Here is a 21103-nt window from a genome sequence, read left to right as displayed (position 1 = left end):
TTGCATTCCAGTCCCCTATAATGAAAAGGACATATTTTTTGGGTGTTCATTCTAAAAGGTCTTTTAGGTCCTCATAGAACCATTCAACTTCAGCTTCTTCAGCGTTACTGGTTGGGGCATAGACCACCATCCGTCTAGTCAAGGCTATGATTTTCCCAGTGGTCATGTATGGATGCAAGAGTTGGACTGTGAAGAAAGCTGAGCACCAAAGAATTGATGCTTTTGAACTGTGGTGTTGGAGAAGACTCTTGAGAGTCCCTTGGACTGCAAGGAGATCCAACCAGTCCATTCTAAAGGGGATCAGCCCCGGGTGTTCCTTGGAAGGAACGATGCTAAAGCTGAAACTCCAGTACTTTGGCCACCTCATGCGAAGAGTTGACTCATTGGAAAAGACTCTGATGCTGGGAGGGATTGGGGGCAGGAGGAGAAGGGGACGACAGAGGATGAGATGGCTGGATGGCATCACTGACTTGATGGACGTGAGTTTGAGTGAACTCCGGGAAATGGTGATGGACAGGGAGGCCTGGCGTGCTGCAATTCATGGGGTCGCAAAGAGTCGGACACGACTGAGCGACTGAACTGAACTGTACTGACTGAATATGGGTAAAGTACACAGAATAGTACCTGGACATCACTATAGGAGCCTGGTAGCATTACGATGTGCTCATCTACAATTCTTCTGAAATCTGGAGCAACATGGTGTGAAGAGAGAATAGTGAGAATTGTTTTATTATCAGATAGCTTAGGATTCAAATCCTGGCTCTGCCATTTACTAGCTGTGTGACTTTGGCTAAATGACTTACCCTCTCTGGGCCTCAGCAATAGAATGGAGATAACCATGGTTCTCACTTTCCAGAGTTGTTATTGAGACAGATTTGCCAAGTGTTTTCCCCAAAGGAATAATGTCGTATACATTTTGTGTTTTAAAACTATGATTAATAATTCTGTTCAAGACCCTGTTTAAGATCTTTAAATCCTTTGCCTCTTCTTGCCTCACCTCTGACTCAGAATGCCTGTTATCCCTCCTAGGCTCCAGTTGTTTCCTAGTGTCTGGTCTACTCCACAACCATGGTAGACAAAGCATTTTCTGAGCTTCCACTCGGACGCTGAATGTGCTGAAGATAGCCAGAGGCCGCCAGGAATTTGCACATTTGCACTTCCGTTTTCTAGGTAAGCCCAACACTTGCAAGTTTATAGACTCTGTTTGCAGCTGTTGGTTATGGCATCAGGGCCTCCCTTACAACCATTCTGGGTCACAGTAGCACAGGGCAGGCTCCACTAAGTCCCACCTTGCAGATGGGGGAAGAAACTTGCCTATACCTCCAGTGGCCAAGAGCTGAGACCAAGTCCTGAAACAATGCTCTCAGGGGTAATGCAGAAACTAAACACCCTTTTCTTGTATTCTGGTACCCACTGCAAAATGTTACTCCTCTAAAAAACATATCCTGGCCTATTTCACCCCTATAAACAAAATCTTTAATCATCACTGAAAAATCATTTCTTGAACTGGAAGTAGAATACCTATTTTAATTCTACAGACATTTGACCTTGGTGATAAGAAGGTCTGATCACATGGACCATTGCCTTTTCTAACTCAATTAAACTATGAGCCATGCCATGTAGGGCCACCCAAAGATGGACAGGTCATGGTGGAAAGTTCTGACAGAATGTGGTCCACTGGAGAAGGGAATGGCAAGCCACTTCAGTATTCTTGCCTTGAGAACCCCATGAACAGTATGAAAAGGCAAAAAGATAGGACACTGAAAGAGGAACTCCCCAGGTCGGTAGATGCCCAATATGCTACTGGAGAAGAGTGGAGAAATAACTCCAGAAAGAATGAAGAGTTGGAGCCGAAGCAAAAACAACACCCAGTTGTGGATGTGACTGGTTATGAAAGTAAAGTCCAGTGCTGTAAAGAACAATATTGCATAGGAACCTGGAATGTTAGGTCTGTGAATCAAGGTAAGAGAAAAGAAGAGAAGCTAACAGCAAAGGAGGAAAGGAAAGGAAAAGATAAGCATCTGAATGCAGAGTTCCAAAGAATAGCAAGGAGAGATAAGAAAGACTTCCTCAGTGATCAATGCAAAGAAATAGAGGAAAACAATAGAATGGGAAAGACTAGAGATCCCTTTAAGAAAATTAGAGATACTAAGGGAACATTTCATGCAAAGATGGGCACAATAAAGGACAGAAATGGTAGGGACCTAACAGAAGCAGAAGATATTAAGAAGAGGTGGCAAGAATACACAGAAGAACTATACAAAAAAGATCTTCATGACCCAGATAACCATGATGGTGTGATCACTCACCTAGAGCCAAACATCCTAGAATGCGAAGTCAAGTGGGTCTTAGGAAGCATTGCTACAAACAAAGCTAGTGGAGGTGATGAAATTCCAGCTGAGCTATTTCAAATCCTAAAAGATGAAGCTATGAAAGTGCTGTGCTCAACATGCCAGCAAATTGGGAAAACTCAGCAGTGGCCACAGGACTGGAAAGGTCAGTTTTCATTCCAATCCCAAAGAAAGGCAATGCCAAAGAATGTTCAAACTACTGCACAATTGCACTCATCTCATATGCTAGCAAAGTAATGCTCAAAATTCTCCAAGTCAGGCTTTAGCAGTATGTGAACCGTGAACATGCAAATGTTCGAGCTGGATTTAGAAAAGCCAGAGGAACCAGAGATCAAATTGCCAACATTCGCTGATCATGGAAAAAGCAAGAGAGTTCCAGAAAAACATCTATTTCTGCTTTATTGACTATGCCAAAGCCTTTGACTGTGCAGATCACAACAAACTATGGAAAATTCTTCAAGAGATGGGAATACCAGACCACCTTACCGGCCTTCTGAGAAATCTATATGCAGGTCAAGAAGCAGCAGTTAGAACTGGTCATGGAACAATAGGCTGGTTCCAAATCAGGCAAGGAGTACGTCAAAGCTGTATATTGTCACCCTGCTTGTTTAACTTATATGCAGAGTACATCTTGAGAAATGCCGGGCTGGATAAAGCACAAGCTGGAATCAAGATTGCTGGGAGAAATATCAATAACTTCAGATACGCAGATGACACTACCCTTATGGCAGAAAGCAAAGAAGAACTAAAGAGCCTCTTGGTGAAAGTGAGAGAGGAGCGTGAAAAAGTTGGCTTAAAACTCAACATTCAGAAAACTAAGATCATGGCATCCGGTCCCATCACTTCATGGCAGATGGATGGGGAAACAATGGAAATGGTGAGAGACTTTATTTTCTTGGGCTCCAAAATGAATGCAGATGGTGACTGCAGCCATGAAATTAAAAGACGCTTGCTCTTTGGAAGAAAAGCCATGACCAACCTAGACAGCATATTAAAAAGCAGAGACATTGCTTTGCTGACAAGGGTCCATCTATTCAAAGCTATGGTTTTTCCAGGAGTCATGTATGGATGTGAGAGCTGGACTATAAAGAAAGCTGAGCACTGAAGAATTGATGTTTTTGACCTGTGGTGTTGGAGAAGACTCTTGAGAGTCCCTTGGACTGCAAGGAGATCAAACCAGTCAATCCTGAAAGAAATCAGTCCTGAATATTCACTGGAAGGACTGATGCTGAAGCTGAAACCCCAATACTTTGGCCATCTGATGTGAAGAACTGACTCATTGGAAAAGATCCTTATACTGGGAACGATTGAAGGCAGGAAGAGAAGGGGATTACAGAGGATGAGATGGTTGGATGGTATCACCGATTCAATGGACACTAGTTTGAGCAAGCTCTGGGAGTTGGTGATGAACAGGCAAGCCTGGAGTGCTGCAGTCCATGGGGTCACAGAGTCGGACACGACTGAGTGACTTAACTGAACTGAACTGAAAAGAAGGTCACTTTACTCCAATACTAATTTTAGACAGGTTGCATTTTCTTTAGAAGAATCTTTTTTTAATGCGCCAACACTGTTCCAGTCGGGTTGTTACCAGTCCAAACCATTTGGAAACGTCCTTGTCTGCTCAACTCTCAGGATCAGAACCATGCCTAAAAAACTTCTCTGGAGGCTCTACGGTTTCAGTTTCAGCCAGTGAGTCTAAATGGGGTGGGAAGGCAGGGGCATGGGGGCTGTGGATTACAGAATTCCCAAGAGTGTGTGTAGTTGGTAAAAGTACATTTCATATGCCTACTTTTCTCCCATGGTCTAAGATCCATACAGTAAAGCTTCTATCAAAGCCCTTTTGGTTGGTGTGGGATCATGGAAGGGGATGAATGCAAAAAAAAAAAAAAAAAAAAATGGAGCTGGCCAGGTTTTCTAGAAAGGCAAAGCCTGATTGCTCACTACATCACTGAGCTTGCCTCTGCTCAAACTGCTCTTGTGATTGGAAAGGTGACCAGTCTAGACCAATAGACCAATCTATTTGCACAGATTTAGGAGTTTGTCAGTGATAGTCCAAGGCCAAGTCCACTGTTTATGAGGAATAAAGGGCCAAGCTCCAGGTAACCAGGGATATTTCTAGAAAAGGCAGACGAAGCCACAGTTGTATATTCTTGAGAAAGGGGACTCATCACTCACTGGCTTTTGTTTTTACTGATAACTAGATACTATGGGTGGCGGGGGGGGACAGGAAGGGTGTGGGAATAGAATGTTCCAACTCGAAGTGTCTTTAGGAAACCTTCTCACTGAAGTCTCCAGAGAAGGTGAGGGGGTTTACTCAAGCTTACCAGTGACTTGGCATCAGCACCAAGAGGAGAGCCAGGGTCTCTGAACCCCCAAGTCGGCATCTTTTCTGCCCCCGCCCCTCACAGTGCACCATCTCCCCCCACCCTAGGTTACTTCAGTTACCTCCATCCCAGGGGTTCCTCAGATCCGCAGTCTGCCTCTAGATATATGCTGTTCAGTTTGGTGGTGCCCAGGTTGGATGTGCTGGAAATGTAAAAGACACACTGGATTTGGAAGACTGACTGTGAAAAGAGAAAGTAAAAGATCTCATTAATAATTCTTATATTGATTACTTGTTGAAATGATAATATTTTATATATAGTGAGTGAAATAGGACATTATTAAAATTCATTTAACTTTCTTGTTTTACTTTTTAAACCTAACTACTAGAACATTTCATACATGGCTTGCATTATATTTCTATTGGACATCAATGTGCTAAATCTCCAGCAGCAGTAACCATCCTGTCAGTTCTGAAGAAATCCTTGGATAGGGCAAGATAGGTAATGGAGGAATGTCCCAACAGATGCAAGGAGCCAGGGTCCAGACCAGCAGGCAGGAAGGTCAGCAAGTCCCGAGTCAGAATCTCGGCTAGAGTCAGGCAGGTGGGTGGTATCTGGGAAGGAGACTCTGATAGGTAGCTCGAGGAGGCAGAGTCACAGGGCATGAGGTTGGGAGGTCTGACTGCAATCCTGGGAAGACTGGGAGGATGGGCTGACAGTAGCAGTCCTGGAGGGCAGTGATTATATTCTTATGGATCTGATCTCTACACTGGGCTGAATCCCGGTTCTGCCAATTACGAGTTATGTTACCTTAGCCAAGTAACTTAACCTCTCTGTGCATCAGGTTTCTCTCCTGTAAAATGAGAGTAATGCTTAGAGTTCCTATGTCACAGGATCCATGTAAAGCCCTTGGAACAGTGCCTGGCACATAGCAGCTATACATTATGATCATTACTCATTGGGAAAGTAGGGCTTTCCCAAGTGGTGCTGTGGTAAAGAATCCACCTGCTAATGCTGGAGACACAAGAGATGTGGATTCAATCTTCCTGGGTCAGGAAGATTCCCTGCAGTAGGAAATGGCAACTCACTCCAATATTCTTGCCTGGAAAATTCCATGGACAGAGGAGCCTGGTGTGCCACAGTTCATGGGGTGTTGCCAAGAGCTGGACACAACTGAGCAACTGAGCACACACTCATTAGGGAAGCAAGCCAGGATTGTATTCTTCTGGTGTCCTTCTGCAGTCCTAGGATGGGCCCAGTCTGATGGGTTAAGGGGCTAGCTGTTAGATATGGGGTACAAGACAGGCACACACTGGTGTGAGACGGGCTGTGGATGATGCTGACCCCCCAAACCAGGAGTCCAGCTGAGGAAGTGTCAGCTGAAGTTTCAGCTGAGACTGGGGTCATGGCCACAGCTGTGTGTATAAGAGGCAGCAGGCCAGAAAGCAAGGCGGCTCAGCCCAACTCAGGTCCCCACTGCTTTTTCTGGGACCATCGCTAGATGTGAGAAGCTTTGTCCCATCTCTGCCATGCATAGGGATTCTGGGCCTTGGCTCTCTAAAGGAAAAATCACACAGAGACATATAAATCCATCTGTAGCTCAAATAACAAGACCCAGCTCTTGCTGCAAAGCAAGAAGCGGCACTTGACTGCTCCAAAAGCTGCCGTTTCTGTCTGTGCTCGTCTCTGGGCTTAGAGAGCACGTCCAGGCAGACACAACACTCCATTGATATTCTCGGTCATGCCCAGGAGTTGAGCTCTTCTTTCCCCTGATAATGGGGCTGCAGCCTGGGTCTGGCCCTACAGATAGCCGAATCCTTGAAAGTGGGTCCTGCTCCCCTCCCTTCTCCTCTCATTCCCCCCCCACCGTCCTGTTTGAGGCCCTGCTGAGAGGGAAGCACAAGTGTCAATAGTAGACTCGGAACAAAAAGGATTTAAGAAATACTTTTTAATATCTGGTCTAATCCGGCGAGGCATGAGGCACTGGAATAGGAGACCCGGTGAGGCTGGGATGATCCAGGCTGAGGAAGGGAGTGATTTCTTGCTCCCCCATGGCTGATGTTCCCCCTCAACTTCAGAAGTGGGAAAGAAGGCTTGCCCATCTGGTTGGAATTTACTGTAAGAAAAAAGAGAGATGGAGAGGGAGGGAGGAAAGGAGAGAGAGAGAGAGAGGGAGGAGGTGTGGGTACAAGAGCATGGAAAAAGAATCTAATCTCCGTAGCCATTATCTCCCCAAACCTGTTACTTAGTATTGATCTTTGACAACACCGGCCTGGACACCAACACAGTCAGGAGTTTTCAAAAGGCCCTTGGGGCCAGGGCTTTGAGTGGACAGTGGATTGTGGGTGATGGCTGGGCTGCTAGTTTTAATGGTAGGTAAGGCTAAACCAGCTCCAGAGGCCCAAATAGTGGAACAGCCATCACCAGAAACTTACGGAAACAGGGTATGTATATGTACATCAAGCGCACGTGCACACGAGTGGGCACATATGTGTGGTTGGGGGGATTTATGGCCAAGCCCTGCCAGCAACACAGAGGGCATCCAGTAACAGCCTGACCTCAGGTGGGCATGGATGGAGATAAGGGCTAGGGTGGACCGGGCCAGGAGGCAGGCGGGTCTTAGAGGAGGGGGAGCTAGACAGACACAGTAACAGGGCTGGACACGAGACTCTCCTGCTCAGGGGAAGGCCTAGCCAGTGGCAGGCTGGAAGCTATGTTGCCAAAGACAAGGTCACTGGCCCTGTCGCCTGAGCTGGGTGCTCACCATTGGATCACACTGCCCACAGCCAACTCTGGATGTTTGAGGCTGGCCTGGGCAATGGGTGGAGGGCAGGTACTAGTAAAAACTTTCCTCATGGAGGAATCTGGCTACCAAGCAAATCCAGAGAGAACTTTCAGACTTCACAGAGAGCCTACGAGAGTCAGCCCAGACCCTCGGTTGGAGTTGGGGCCAGACAGACTGAGAGGGCTGGAGTGTCTGCCTAGAAAATCAGAGAACATCAAGCAAGGGGAGCAGCGTGAAATGAAGGGAGAACTGGACGGGGAGTCAGGAGGCCTCCAATCTAGACATTCCAGAGTCTGGTCTGCTGCGCCACTGAACAATGTCTTCCCCACTCTGGGCCGCACAGCCTCTATCTCTGAGAGGGCCAGACTCCATGATGGCAAATGCCAGCCCTGATTAAGTCAGGACTCAGCGAATCAAGATATAGAGATTCTATTCATGTCTGCAGACATCTTTGAATCCTTTCCATCTGAAACTCAGTGGGACCTCCCAGAGCAATCATCCTTCCAGGCACACCCCCTCCCCCCAAACAACTGCCCAACCCGGGATAGGAATCTTCACAAACCTGTCTTTAGGAGAGGGTTGAGCTGCTTCCACCTCTCCCATCTTACCTGCATCTCTGGAAATCCTTCCTGTATCTCCCTTTCATCCCTATTTTATACTAGGGTACTCCCGAAAGTAGTGTCTCTAGGGTCCCATTTTTAATTTCTTTTGTTTCCCCCAACCAAGGAGAGGAAGAATCTGACTGCACATCTGTTTGGAATTTGGGGGTGGGGGTAGGGAAACGAGGCAGTGGCAGCTTGCTTCTCCTGCACTCCATGAGTTCCAGGGTGGGGAGAATGGTGAGAGCCAGGGCCTCCCCCTTCCACCCCCCATGGTCCTTGTCAGCTGCCTTCTTGGTCTTTCTCATCACTGAGACAAACAAACAATCAGGAGGCAGACCTGAAACCTGTGTGGAGACGGCAAACAGCGTGGCCGGGCTCCGGCCTTAATGGGCCCCAGCCCCGGCCTGTCTGCTCCCGCCCTGCCTGCCTCCAATGTGTTTCTGATTTGTACTGAGCTAGCGGCTCTGCCACGCTGAATGTGGCAGCTGCCTCAGCCCCTCCTCTAAGGGATCCAGGGCTGGGAAGGTTGGGAGAAGCCAGCTTGGTATAGAGGCCATGGCAGGAACTTCTGAGACATATACACAGACATGGCTGGGGGAAGGGGTGGGAGGAGGGATGGATTTCATCTGGCTATAAACAAACATGCTTCTCATTTAGGGACCCAGGGGTGCCAGTCACCAGATTCCATTTACCCATTTTCCGGGGGCAGGCAGAGCTAGGATTGGAGTGGGGATGCTTAGTGACTAGAGTGGACTGTTTTCAAGGAGTCCCACCCCCAAAAGGTGGTAGGGATTTTCTGAGGCTAGGAAAGGCAGAGGTGAGTGTGAAGAAAATGAAATTCTAGGAAGTCTTGAATCCAGAAAAGACACAGGGTCTGGAGACAGGAACTTTGGTGTCTTCAAAATAAGTGAGCAGAAGGAGCCAGAGAAGGCAATGTTTCTGATGCTTCCCCACTCCAAATCACCGATGCAATGGACATGAACTTGGGCAAACTCTGGGAGATGTTGAGGGACAAAGAAGCCTGGTGTGCTGCAGTCCATGAGGTAGCAAAGAGTCGGACATGACTTGGCAACTGAACAACACCCCAAATCCTAGAACAGTGGAATTTTGGATGTCATGGGGTCATTTACTGTATACCCTACTTGCTCTGGAACAAGTATTTATCAAAATGTGGTCCTTGACCTGGATGGTTTGGCCTGGGCCACCAAGGGGAGCAGGTATCCTGTCAGTTTGCTTGCTTGCTTTGCACACCTACCCTTACATTGAGATGGGTGACTTCTTGAGCACCTGGGTAAAGCATCCTGGCACATTTTCCTTTGAGTTTTCATCCTAGCTCTCTGCTTTAAGATAACACCTATACATTCTTCAATGCCAGGGGACTAGCTAAGGAGATAAAGAAGTTGGCCACTTTCGGGGCAAAGTAGTTCTCTTAAATCTGCTAAAATCAGCTTCCTTTTTCACCACACCCCCCCACATCTTTCCCAGGCCTTGAAGCCATTGCTTCCCATCTCAGGGCTGGCGTTATCACTGAAATTCAGGCTAAGATTGGGGCAAGGTCAGAGCTGAATTGAAACAACTGGCTTCATTCTGTATATGGAACCAGGGTGTGTAAAGATATCCCTTTGGCCCCAGCCCTGACAGCTGTTCAACCAGTGTTCTCCAGCCTGGACATAGCCTAGAGACAGAACTGATGAGGTGTTAGGCCTGGAGGGCAGTGGAGTGCTTAGCCAGCTGGGCAAGAAGATGAGAGGCTACAGAGAACCTCAGGTTCTGCCCACAGAGGAGAGCCCTGTGGGCTGACAGGGCCAGTCTGGGCCACTGAGATGAGGGCTTGTCCCATCTTTGCAGCCTCCCTTCCATTCATGTGAGTGTGGGAGGGTGGGGGAGCAGAATGTCCTTAGGAAAGCAGCCCATGGGACCCTGCGGCTTTGTGGCTATTTATTCCTCCTGCTTTTTCTCAAGCCCTAAACATTTCTCACACTGTCTAGCCAGTTCCAGTTATGCAAGCAGTATTGTGTGTTAACAAGAAAAATATCCACCAGGCGTGTGGACTCCGAGGGCCTTTGTCCCCCAAGCCACCCAATACTTCCTTCTAGCTGTAATGCCAGGCCCTGCTGTGAGGTGGGGGGATGGAGACTGTCTCCATAACCATCGCCTCTGTCACACGGTGGGACACGTACCCTGGGCTTGTGTGTGTCCATGCCTGTGTATCATGTGGCGTGTGGGGAACACACGCCTTGGCCCGTGGACCTTTGGGAGTGAGGGGCACCTGGCTTAGCCTCACCAGTGTCAGGATGGGCAGAAGGGGCTGCAGCAGATTTCTCTCTCCAAGGGGCATGGTCTCTATTCACAGCCAGGGGGCCCCACCTCTGCTGCCCCAGTTCATCTCTCATCTTTCTTATTTTTCCTCCACCCTTCCTGGTTTCCCCATGGGTCTCCCAGGTCCAGAAACCATTAAGTCTGAGGCTGAGGGCACTGCTGTAGAGGCAACAGAGACAGGTGGCAGCCAGGAGAAACAGCAGATGCTGACACCTGGTAAAAAAAAAAAAAAAAAAAGCAAGTTCCAGGCTGAGCTATGCCACTAGTGGGCTATGGGATCTTGGCAACTTCATGCTCCAATCTGAATCTAGGTTTCTCCATCTGAAACAGAAGGGAAGGTAGGTAAGGTGACACGGCCATGAGAGCCTCTGCTGCCCATGCAGATGAGGAACCAGGGCCCCATCTACTGCACATATAAGGAAGAGGCTCAGGTTCTTTCCTGAGGCACCACTTTCTTTAATCTCTCTGCATGTAGCCAGCCCTGTCTGTGAGGTGGGCTTGGGCTGGGCTCCTTCATGGTGATAAAGGGAGACAGAGCCCATTCATTCCTTCATGTACTCATTCATTCATCCATCTAGTAATCATGGATTGGCACCCATGGTGTATCAGGCACAGTCCAACAGCATCCAGCCCAAGAGACTTATCATCCTCATATCTCTGTAGTTAGAGGCCTCTGCCTGGCCCCTCCACAGCTCAGCACTTCTCCTCCAGGCTCTAGAGAGGCTGCCCCCACTTCCACCACACCCCACCCCAGCCCAGGCTAATGTCTAGTGGCCCGTGAGCTCACACTTTCTGGAAAGCTGCCTGGCTGCTTCCCCAGGACGCTCCCGGTCTCTGCCAGAATAGGCCTCCACTCCTGGGCTTATCTTTTGCAGGCTTTTTAACCCTGTCTCTTTTCCCCTCCTGTTCTTTTTCTAAACAATAAAGATTCCTCCTCTTGCTCTGCTTTATCTAAGGTATGGCTGGGCCCCAAGCCTCCCAGGGGAGACTTCTGAATCCAGCCTATAGTCATACAAATACCACACACACACACACACACACACACACGCACACACACACACACGCACGCACACACACAAACACATGTACACACACACATGCGCGCATACACACATCCCAGCTCTGTTGCACTGCGCTCCCCTGTGCTGCCCCCCTCCCCCGTCTCCCCGCCCCAGGTGCACCTCTGAGCCCAGCTCTTCTCTGCGTAGCCGTGGACAGTCATATTGACAAAGAGAGACAGACCCAGGGCCACTGGCAGGGAGGAGCATGTGATTCAATGTGGGACTGGCTGCGTGCTTGGGCAGGGGTGGTGGAGGGGATGCAGGGTAGAGGGGATGGGAGGTGGGTAGGTGGTGGTGAATGGAGACGGAGGAATATGTATCAGGGGACAGCCAGCTGGGGTATGTGTCAGAGTGAATGGGCCGGTGTGTGGCTCCATGTGTGACCCTCCCAGAAGCCATCAGCCTGCATTAGCGCACACATGGTTGAGCCTGCACGTGGGCGCAAGAAGCAGCAGGGTATGGGCTAGGGTAGAAAAAAAGCACTGGCTGCAGGGGCAGAAGAGGTTTCTGGTCCTGGCTCTACTGCAGGGTTTCTAAGTCCCTTCTTCATCTTTGGGCCTCAGTTTCTCCATCTGTAACTTGAGAGGGTAGAATCAGAAGTTCTCTAAGGGCTATTGCACCTCTAACCTAGAGGTGTGAGTTCCTCAACTTTCTGTGCACTAGGACAGGCTCAGAAATTCTTACCTTGATGCAGAAGGAGGACACCAGGGGACAACATGCACAGTCACCTCTGAAATATGAATGCGGCTCTCTTTACTGTCTTGTAAATCTCAGACTCCCCTTGCACTTGTGTGTTCCTAGAGCCAATGTCAGGGCAGAAGTGGAGGAGAGTGGGGCTGTGTCTAAGAAACCTCTCCTAGTTAAAGAGAACTGTGGGTGAGAGACCCAGGGCCCTTAGCCCTGGGCTGAAGGGAGGGATCCAGGGATGCTATGTGTTCACAGACGCATAGAGGAGACTTCTGGGGGAGAGTGCAAGGAGCCCATGGCTGCTGTGTCCCCACCAGGAGGGCTTTCAGGAAGGCAGCCATCCAGTGGAAGGCAGGGCATTTCTGGAGGCCAGCAAACACTGTGATTCTTTAGAGGATGGGTGTTACAGATAAAGAAAAATTGCAAAGCTTTCTGAAAATGCTTTTACTCACACTACATAGGACTCGAAATGTGCATTTAGTAGTGGTAGCATTTTATTGGGAATGGCTTAGTGGGGCTGGGGGGAGATGAAAATCTCCCATAACCTTAGCACTAGCATCCCTGGATGACCTTGGGCAAGTCACTCCCCTTTCCTGCACCTCAGTTTGCTCATCTGTACAGTTCTGGAGTGGCAGGGGGCAACTTTCATTGGCCTCAAGGGCCTACATAGCCAGCTGTCGCATGCAATAATTCCAGGTTTTCCCAAGACCTTGAGATGTGGAGGAGCTATGGGAGGGGAGGTCAGTTCCATTCATATTCCAATGAAAGCAAGAGGCCAGGCTTTGGAACTCAGGCAGGGAAGCATACTTTCTAAGTCTTGACTGGAGGTTAGAGAGGTGAAGGGACTTGCCCAAGACCACAGAGCAAGTGGGTAGGGCCAGGTCTTCTGGGTCCCAATTCATTGCTACTCCATACATTGTCCCCCACCCATACATGGCTGATTTGCCGCAGGGGGGGTGTCTAAGAAAATGGGTGAGAACTTAGAGGGCTTGCAAGAGCCACAGCTGGGTCTGAGAAGGTTAAATTCCCAGCTGGAAGCATTCATCGAGGCCTCCAGAAACCGGGCAGTCCTTACAGCTTGCAAATAAGTACTTCAGGCCACAGGAAATGATCCCAGACCACAAGGCCCAGGGATTGCACCAGAGCAGTCCTGCCTGCGTGTCAGCCAGCTTGTGGAGGAGGCAGCCTGGGGTGGGGAGAGGAAGAAGGCACCCTCCAGACCCTGGCTTTAGACTCAGCTCTATTATTCTGCTAACTAAAAAACCTTAGGCAAGTCATGACCCCAGCCCCATTCTGTGAACCAGTAACATTAGACAGTATCTACTCAAGGTGTTGCTATGAGGTATAATTGGATCTCAGGAGTGCCAAGGCATGGCAAACTGTAAAATGCTGTTTAGGTGGGAGGGAATGTTCTGTTCTTGTACACATGACCTCTGGGTAACTTCAGAGGAGGTTACCCTGGAGGTACCATGTTCCAGGGCCACTGCTTTGCCTTTGGGGAGAGTGGGGAAAGCAGGTGATTATCTTTTCTGTGTGGGGGAGGTGAACGGATGTGCCCTTGGGGTAGGGGGGAGTAGGAGCTGGGGGCCTGTGGAGCAGCCTTTCATGTGGAAGCTGAACCGAGGTGTCCTGAGGCAGAGCTGGGGCCTGTGGGCAGGAAAGCCTTTCCACAAAGCCGCCCCACATCGCTGAGTCCCGCCTTCCTTGACCACAGCAGCGTATGGGGACCTGGGGGAGGAGGGGCGGGGATTCTGGCCTTTTCTCTGAGAAGAGTCTCCTTCTAAGAGGGTCTGGGCCAGAACACAGGATTTCCATTTCAATGCTCCCTGGCAAACTGCCCTCCCCTGAAATCTGCTAAAGGCTCACGGAAAAGCCTTTAAAAACACACTAATTACAAACAATTCCTTGGCTTCTCCTGATTTCCCTCCACGCGGCACTGGGGGTGGGGCCAGGCAGGGCTGGGATGGGGAGGGGGCCGAGGCGGGGAGGGGTCACTTACTCGCGACTGCAGCTTTGTACCGTTAGAGGCTTGCGGAGCCCAGCCCCAGCCAGATCAGTGACGCAAGGGGGCCAGGACTGGGTCTCCCGCTTCCTTTTGGGTATCCAAAGGCCTAGCTGGGCCTGGCCTGGGCTCAGAGAAGCTATGAAAGCCTAGAGCAGTGGAGGGGAAAATGCAGTGGGTCTCCGGGAAGCCTGTTGTAAATGGAGTCAGAACTGGAGTTTCAGGGGGGACTGCCTGCTCTCGGCCAGCTAGGCCTGGATCCCAGGCACCAGCAGTCAGTCCTGCCCTGCCCCCTGCTGCCTCTGGGCCCATTAAACCCAAACCCCTGTAGCCAGTGTAGCCATAAGCTCCAGAGTCAGGTGTGAGAATGATGGCATCATTCCTGAATTCCCACCTCTGGTCCCCCAGGGAGGGAGTTGGGATGTCAGGTAACAGGTTTCTGAGCTCTCCAAGCCCAACAAAGCCTTTGCAATGGTTCTCAACAGCTCTGGCCTAATCTGGGAGAGAGCCTGGGGCATCTTGGCTAAACTTTGGTTTGCTCACAGCAACCCCTACAAGCAGGGCCCCAGCCCCTGAGGGATCGTTCTGCGCCTTTAGGAAGCTGAATGAAAGGAACCCCATTAATCTGTTCTGACTGGCTTCAACTAATGTCTTTGTTCATGAAGAGGTGGGGGGGTGGTGGTGGTTATTTCATTCCTCTCAGGCCTTTGTCTGATAATAACAATAATCACCAACACATACTCTATGCCAGAAGCAGTTTGAAACATTTACATGTATTCCCTCATTTAATCTTTGCAACTATCTCTGTGAGGAAGAAACCAAGGCACAGAGAAGTTTAGTGACATGTCGAGGGTCACACAGCTGGTAGATAACGCAGCTGGGCTTGAAATCCAGGCAGCATGACTCCAGAGTCTTAATCACTGTGTCTACCATTATGAATGCCTGCCCCCTGTGCCAGGATTCCACATGTATACTCTCTATACAGCAATTTCTTAAGACAGATGTGAATGAGGCAAGAAAGACTCCTGGGGTTACATGCCTTCCTCAAGGCCGTACCATTGGTAAGGGTCAGAGGTGGTATTTCAAAACCCGGCCTTGCCTGGCTCTTGACACACTAACTTTCCTGCAACACCTTTGTCACTGTTTCAAATATTGTAAGAATTCAGATGCAATGTTGTATCTGTTAAGTGCCTACAGACGCATAGGCATTTGTCTGATTGTTTTATATACATCTCCTTGTTTTAGACTTACATCTACCAGATGAGGTTGGGGATATCATTTCCATTTACAGATGAGAATACTGAGTCTCAAAGACCTTCTCTTTTGTCTTTCAATCCTCTGGGCGGGCCATCCCCAAACCACTGCAGCATTGACATGTCCATTTCTTAAGGGAAGAACCCACCCCAGCCAAGGTCTCATTCTCCTCAGACTCCAACTGGAACAAAATGGAGCTTGTTGAAACTGTTACGTATTGATTAGATGTTGGAGTCCTGGCTCTGCCACTTTGGAGCTGGGTGACTTGGGGTAAGTCACTGCCCTGTGTGAGACATGACTACCTCATTCCAGGTGTGTGAGGCTGATCAAAGGACAAAATGGGATGGGCAAGCATTTTGTAAACTCTTGAGGACTTTACAAAAGTAAGTGGGGTCTCTGAGATGGAGGTCTTCATCTCTTGGTTTCTTTCCCTAGCATTCTGGCATGACCTCATTGCACACATGTCCAACACATGCGTTGGCACCACTATTGAAACACACATGCAAGCACCGGTAAGCTTCAAACAGATGGGTGGGAGATGATTGCCCTTGCCCTTGAGTTATCTCTCCTCCAGGCATCCACTAGTTCCTTTAATCCTTCCTTCCAGGACAAGATTTTAAGGCTCCCTCCTGCAAGGCAGTTAGATAAAGTATAATGATCAGGGAGTTCGGCATAATACAGACCTAGGTTTAAATCCATGTTCTGTCAATTTCAGGCTGTGTGATCTTGGGAAATTTCCTTTTTCCACCCTGAGCCTCAGTTGCTTCATCTGCAAAATGGAGATAATATTAGTACTATCAGGCTGGTCTGAGGCTCAAATGCAAACTCCTCAGCTAGGCGCTAGAGACACAAAGATAAACAGACCTCAGTGCTTGATATCATGTTGCAGAGAAGGAAGGTCAAGCAGTAGGCAGATGATCTCAAGTGCCACAGTGGAATTTAGCAAGGGCTCTAGGGACCCAGAAGAGGGCCACTTATCTTAGTCTCAGAGGAGGAGGTAGCTTCGCAAGGATGGTAATGTGTGAGCTGGTCCTTGAAGGGGGAATAATAGCTAATAACAACTAACACTTATACAGCACTTAATATGTGCCAGTCAGTGTTCTAAGTGCTTTACAAGCATGATCTAATTTACTTCCTTATGAGAGGAATACAACCTTATGAGAAAAACTTTTGTTATCCCCATTTTACAGATTAGGGAAACTAAGGCACCGAGAAAGTAAGTGACTCGCCTGGTCAGGCGGTCAGGCTCCCTAACCCACAGTCTTATCCAGTCCACCAAGCTGCCCATGTGAGTTGGAGTTTGTCACCTGAAGAGGAGGCTGACAGTACCAGTGTGACATGCAAAGGCACAGTACATGCCAAGGCTCAGAGGTGAGATAGGTGAGTAGGGCCAGATCCGACAGGGCATTGTGTGCCAGGCTGAGGAACTTAGAATCTACTCTGGACATGATGGGGGAATCACTGGTGGATTTTAATTGGGGAACTACATGCTCAGATATGTCTGCAGAAAAGGGCTCTCTGGCTGCAGTGTGGAGGCTGGTCAGAGGAGGTCGCACTCTGGTGGCAGAGAAATGATAAAGGCCTGAATTAGGGCAGTGTTTGTAGGGATGGAATGCTTGGGATGGATTCCAGAGCTATTAAGGAGGTAAAATTGGCAGGTCGTGGTAATTAATTAGATGTGAGGGGTTAGGGAGAGGGAGTAGAGAAGGTTTCCAGCTTGAGAGCCTGAATGGATTGATATATGAGACTAGCAGGAGTGTGGCCTGGGAGCATGATGAGTTCGATCTGGGGCAAGGGGACTCTGCAGTGTCTTCAGAGATGACCACTGGGTAAATGTCTATACCAGCTGTAGCTTGGGGGAGTGGTCCAGGTTGAGGTGATTTTTGGAATTCACTTGCCCAGAGGAGGTACTGGAAACCACAGGAGGGCCTGAGCGTGCCTAGGGAGCATCTATGGGGGAGATGAGCTTGCAAGCAGCACTTTGGGGAACACAACATTTAAAGAGGGGGCTGCTGAAGAAGAGGGGCCTGGGAAAGGGACTGAGGAAAAAAAAAAAAAAACAACAGGTAAGAGAAGCAGGAGGATGAACCAGGGAAGATGCATCTAAATAGAGAGGATAGAATTAGGACATAGAGATTTTCAGAAAGCAGGAGGGGGTCACAGATATCAGATTTGGCTGAGAGGTACACTGGAGTTAAGGAGAGAAAAGCATCCACTGACTTTTGTAATTCAATCTCTTGGGACAGGGTAAGAGCTGAAGTGGGGATGGGAGCCTGACAGCAGTGGTCTGAGGTGACAGGGGCAGGTAGGGAGGTGGGAAAGGTGAGTGAGGATCCTGGGAAAAGGAGACACAGGGTCAAGGGGCAACCAAGAGGACAGGATGGGAAAGTGAGGCCTTCCCTTGGGTTTCGTTGCTCCCCGTCCACCTCCTGCCCCAATCCTGGCAACTTGGGTTTCTGCCCTGGGCATGCTGGGGTTTGTCAGGGCCTTTCAACTTGCAGGGCCCTCCACCTCTCCTCAGGCTCCCTCAAGTCTCCCGGCAGAAACCTCCCTTTGCTTGGCTCTGGAATCAGCCCCTGGGAGAGCAGATGAGACAGCAATTAGACCAGTTGCAACGGCTATCTGCTCACATCTCTGTGCCAGGGCACGCCCACTGGCATCCTGCCAAACTCTTCTGGGCCAGCCTAACTGCCCAGTCTCCCTCCCATGTGTCCCCCATGACTGCCCTCCATGGAGGGGCCTCTGAGGGACTGGAGGCCTGGAGATGGCCTTGCCAATCTCTCCTCTGCCTGAGCTAGATGTCTGTGCATTTGGGAGCCAGGGGCAACTCTGGTAATCCCCAGACTGTGTCAGGGCCCATCAGCTGAAGGGCGAGGAAGGTGGAGTGAAAGGCAGAATGTGGTAGCAGGACTCTCTTCCACACCTCTGCTCTTCACTTCTCTTGCAACTCAAGATTCCTATGTCTCCTTGCCACAAAGCTTCTGAGGATTCCAGTTCCTAGAAGGGGATCTGCCTTTGTGTCTGGGGTTGGCCCTTGGGAGCCTGCAGCATCTGCCTACTGTGCTCCATTGCTGCCAGGACCTGATTTTCCCAGAGGCTTTTCAGCATTGGTAGGAAGACTTCATCCACCTGGGAGTTATCCATTTCCTATCACCAGCCCCAGCCATAGCACACTCTTCTCTCTTCCTATTTCAAGCTTTCCCTTGATGGCAGCCCCCTGCCTTTGACTTCACCCTTTCAAAGCTGATACATCATAGAACTATCATAAAATCTTCATCTATTTCAACATTTTTTTGGGGGAAATGGAAGGCTATGAACACCTCAGTCTACTCTGCCTTGAAAAGACTCTCCCTCCTCCCCATTCTTTCCTCAAGCATCTCAGTGTCTGGCTCTGTGTTGGGTCCTGGAGAAATAGCAATACTTCAGAGATCACCCCTGCCTTTATGGACCTTACCACCTGGTGGGAGACCGAGACATGACATGTCCACCCGTCGTCAAATGTCTTGTTGAGGTGTCGTGCTGAGAGTCCAGGGAATGAGTGTAAGGCGGGTGGTGATGGAGTTCTCACTAGACACCCAGGAGACTTACAGGGTCAGTAGGGATGTGGGAGGCCCACAAGGAAGCAAAGGAAGCAGTGTGGGAAGAGACCCAAAGACACACAATGGCCTGGTGGTTTTCAGGGTTGTGGCTTGTGTTCTGAGTACCTCTCATGGTACAGATAGGGACACTGAACTACAGAAAGGATGTCCTTGTGAGGTGGTGGCGAAGGAGCAGAAGAAGGCTGCATGAGGACCAGCTTAAGGACTGTGGGCATCATGTTGGCTGTGGATGCCAAGGGCCACTGGGCCTGGCAGAGAAGTACTGTGGAGAGTGGGCTGGGGCCAGTCCATGGTTATCGAGTTGATTGGTACTTGTTGTTCAGTCACTCAGTCATGTCTGACTCTTTGTGACCCCATCGACTACAGAATGCCAGACCTCTCTGTCCTTCACCATCTCCTGGAACTTGCTCAAACTCATGTCCATTGAGTCCGTGATGCCATCCAACCAACCCGTCCCTTCTTCTGCCTTCTATTTTTCCCAGCATCAGCATCTTGACTCATACTAGAGGCTCGAAATCCTCAGTGTTTTCATCTCTAAAATGGGGATAATAGCACATACTTTTTAGGATGTGTGGGAGAAATGACATAATACCTTTAAAAGGGCATTGGAAATACAAAGCTCTGTGTCCATGGGGAAGATTGTTTGTTGTTGGGGCCCCACTTTCTAGTCCCCAGGCTAAAAGTTACCACCTTCAAGCAGCCTTCCCCAGTTCTTGATAGCTGGGAGTCATAGCCCCTCTTCTAAGTGGTCCTTGCCCAGCATCTAGGAGTGCCCAAAGGCAGAGCTCCTCTGATTTCTCTCTGCATGCACAGGGCTTAGCCCCGGGTGGGTTCCCCACAGATCAAGACTCCTATGCACCTGTGTTCCACTAGGCACACACACAGCTACATAGGAGCCCACACTTGGAGATGCCTTTTGGTGTAGGCGCTCACATCTACTCCTCTCCTGGGTGCCACAGCCCCCCCCACCACCACACACACATGTGTGCCCCCTTCCACTTTCCCTTTATTAGCCTCCTGGACTCAGTACCACTCACTGCAGTTTACAGATGAGGAAAGTGAAGCTTGAGGAGGTATCCTGAAGCTGGAAAATCCTCACACAGGAACCCTGGCAGGCACATGTTTTCCCAGGCCATGCCCTCTGCTCTGTTTGTGCACAGGGACCCCCCTGGGCTGACCAATTCCTGCTTCACATCAGACCACAGGAGCCATCAGTTTAACCTTGGGAAGGGCTTTACAGAACTGGTCACTTGCAGGGAAGGCAGTGCTGTTGGTGAGAATGGGGAGGGCTGAGTGGAAAGGGTGCTGGGTTGTGTTGGAGTTGAGGAGGGAGGAGAAAACCTGATCAAAACCATGTCAGAAAGGAGGGGGAGGAAGGGAGAGAGAGAGAGAGAGAGAGAGAGAGAGAGAGAGAGAGAGAGAGAGAGAGAGAGAGGGAGAGGGGTTTTCATTCACAAAGAAATCATTATGGTTAATTTAATTCATTGTAGCGTTTAATACAGAAAAGCTTTTCTACAGAGACTGGGCATCAAGCCAACATTTATATATAAATGGGTTTTATTTTAAAAGCGAATGCAGTGAGGGGGATAGACTGGGGTTAGCCCTCTCACTCCCTCTCTGCTTCCTCCCCTCTTTCTTTAGCTACCTTTCTGAGCTTGTGTGGATGAGGAACTGGGTATTCTACAAAGCAGGAACTCTCTGCTCCCTACTCCTGTGGCCCACAATTTGTCTTCCTAAGGCTCTGCTTCCTCCCCTTCTTCAGGACCACAGGGAATCCTTAGGCAGGACCCAGCTCAGAGTTGCTGGGTCTGAGAAATTGAAAGAAATTCAGATCCTTGAATGCTCTTCTTAAGATACCACTTAGAAATCATTCCACCTGCCTTGTCCCCATCCAGGGCAGTCTCTACCTAGTACATAGATGGGAACTCGAAGCTCAGGAAAAGGCGCATGACCGACCATGGTCACACAATTTGATCAGTGGCAATATCAAAACTCAAACCTAGGTCTTCTGTTTCCCAGTCCAGTGCCTCAGGAAGTGCAGTCTCCCTATCCTATCAGCTCTTCAACCTGTGCCCAGCATTTTGGGGGCTTGGCACTACTTTCCCCTGTACCTGAGTCA

At 49.4% G+C, this 21103-nt stretch overlaps 1 long non-coding RNA gene across 1 annotated transcript in view; it reads left to right on the top strand.

Moving 5' to 3' along the window:
* Positions 1-1029: 1029 nt before the first annotated feature.
* LOC138930304 (uncharacterized) overlaps positions 1030-21103 on the top strand; it is a 70557-nt gene continuing 50483 nt past the window's right edge. Inside the window, exon 1 of the long non-coding RNA XR_011446150.1 lies at positions 1030-1170. This is a non-coding gene — a long non-coding RNA (uncharacterized lncRNA). The remainder of the gene's footprint in view (positions 1171-21103) is intronic.

This window comes from Ovis canadensis, chromosome X (genome assembly GCF_042477335.2).
Source record: "Ovis canadensis isolate MfBH-ARS-UI-01 breed Bighorn chromosome X, ARS-UI_OviCan_v2, whole genome shotgun sequence".
Classification (NCBI taxonomy): domain Eukaryota; kingdom Metazoa; phylum Chordata; class Mammalia; order Artiodactyla; family Bovidae; genus Ovis; species Ovis canadensis.
The sequence above is the reverse complement of the archived record's forward strand: the minus strand, read 5'-3'. Positions and strand labels throughout refer to the sequence as shown.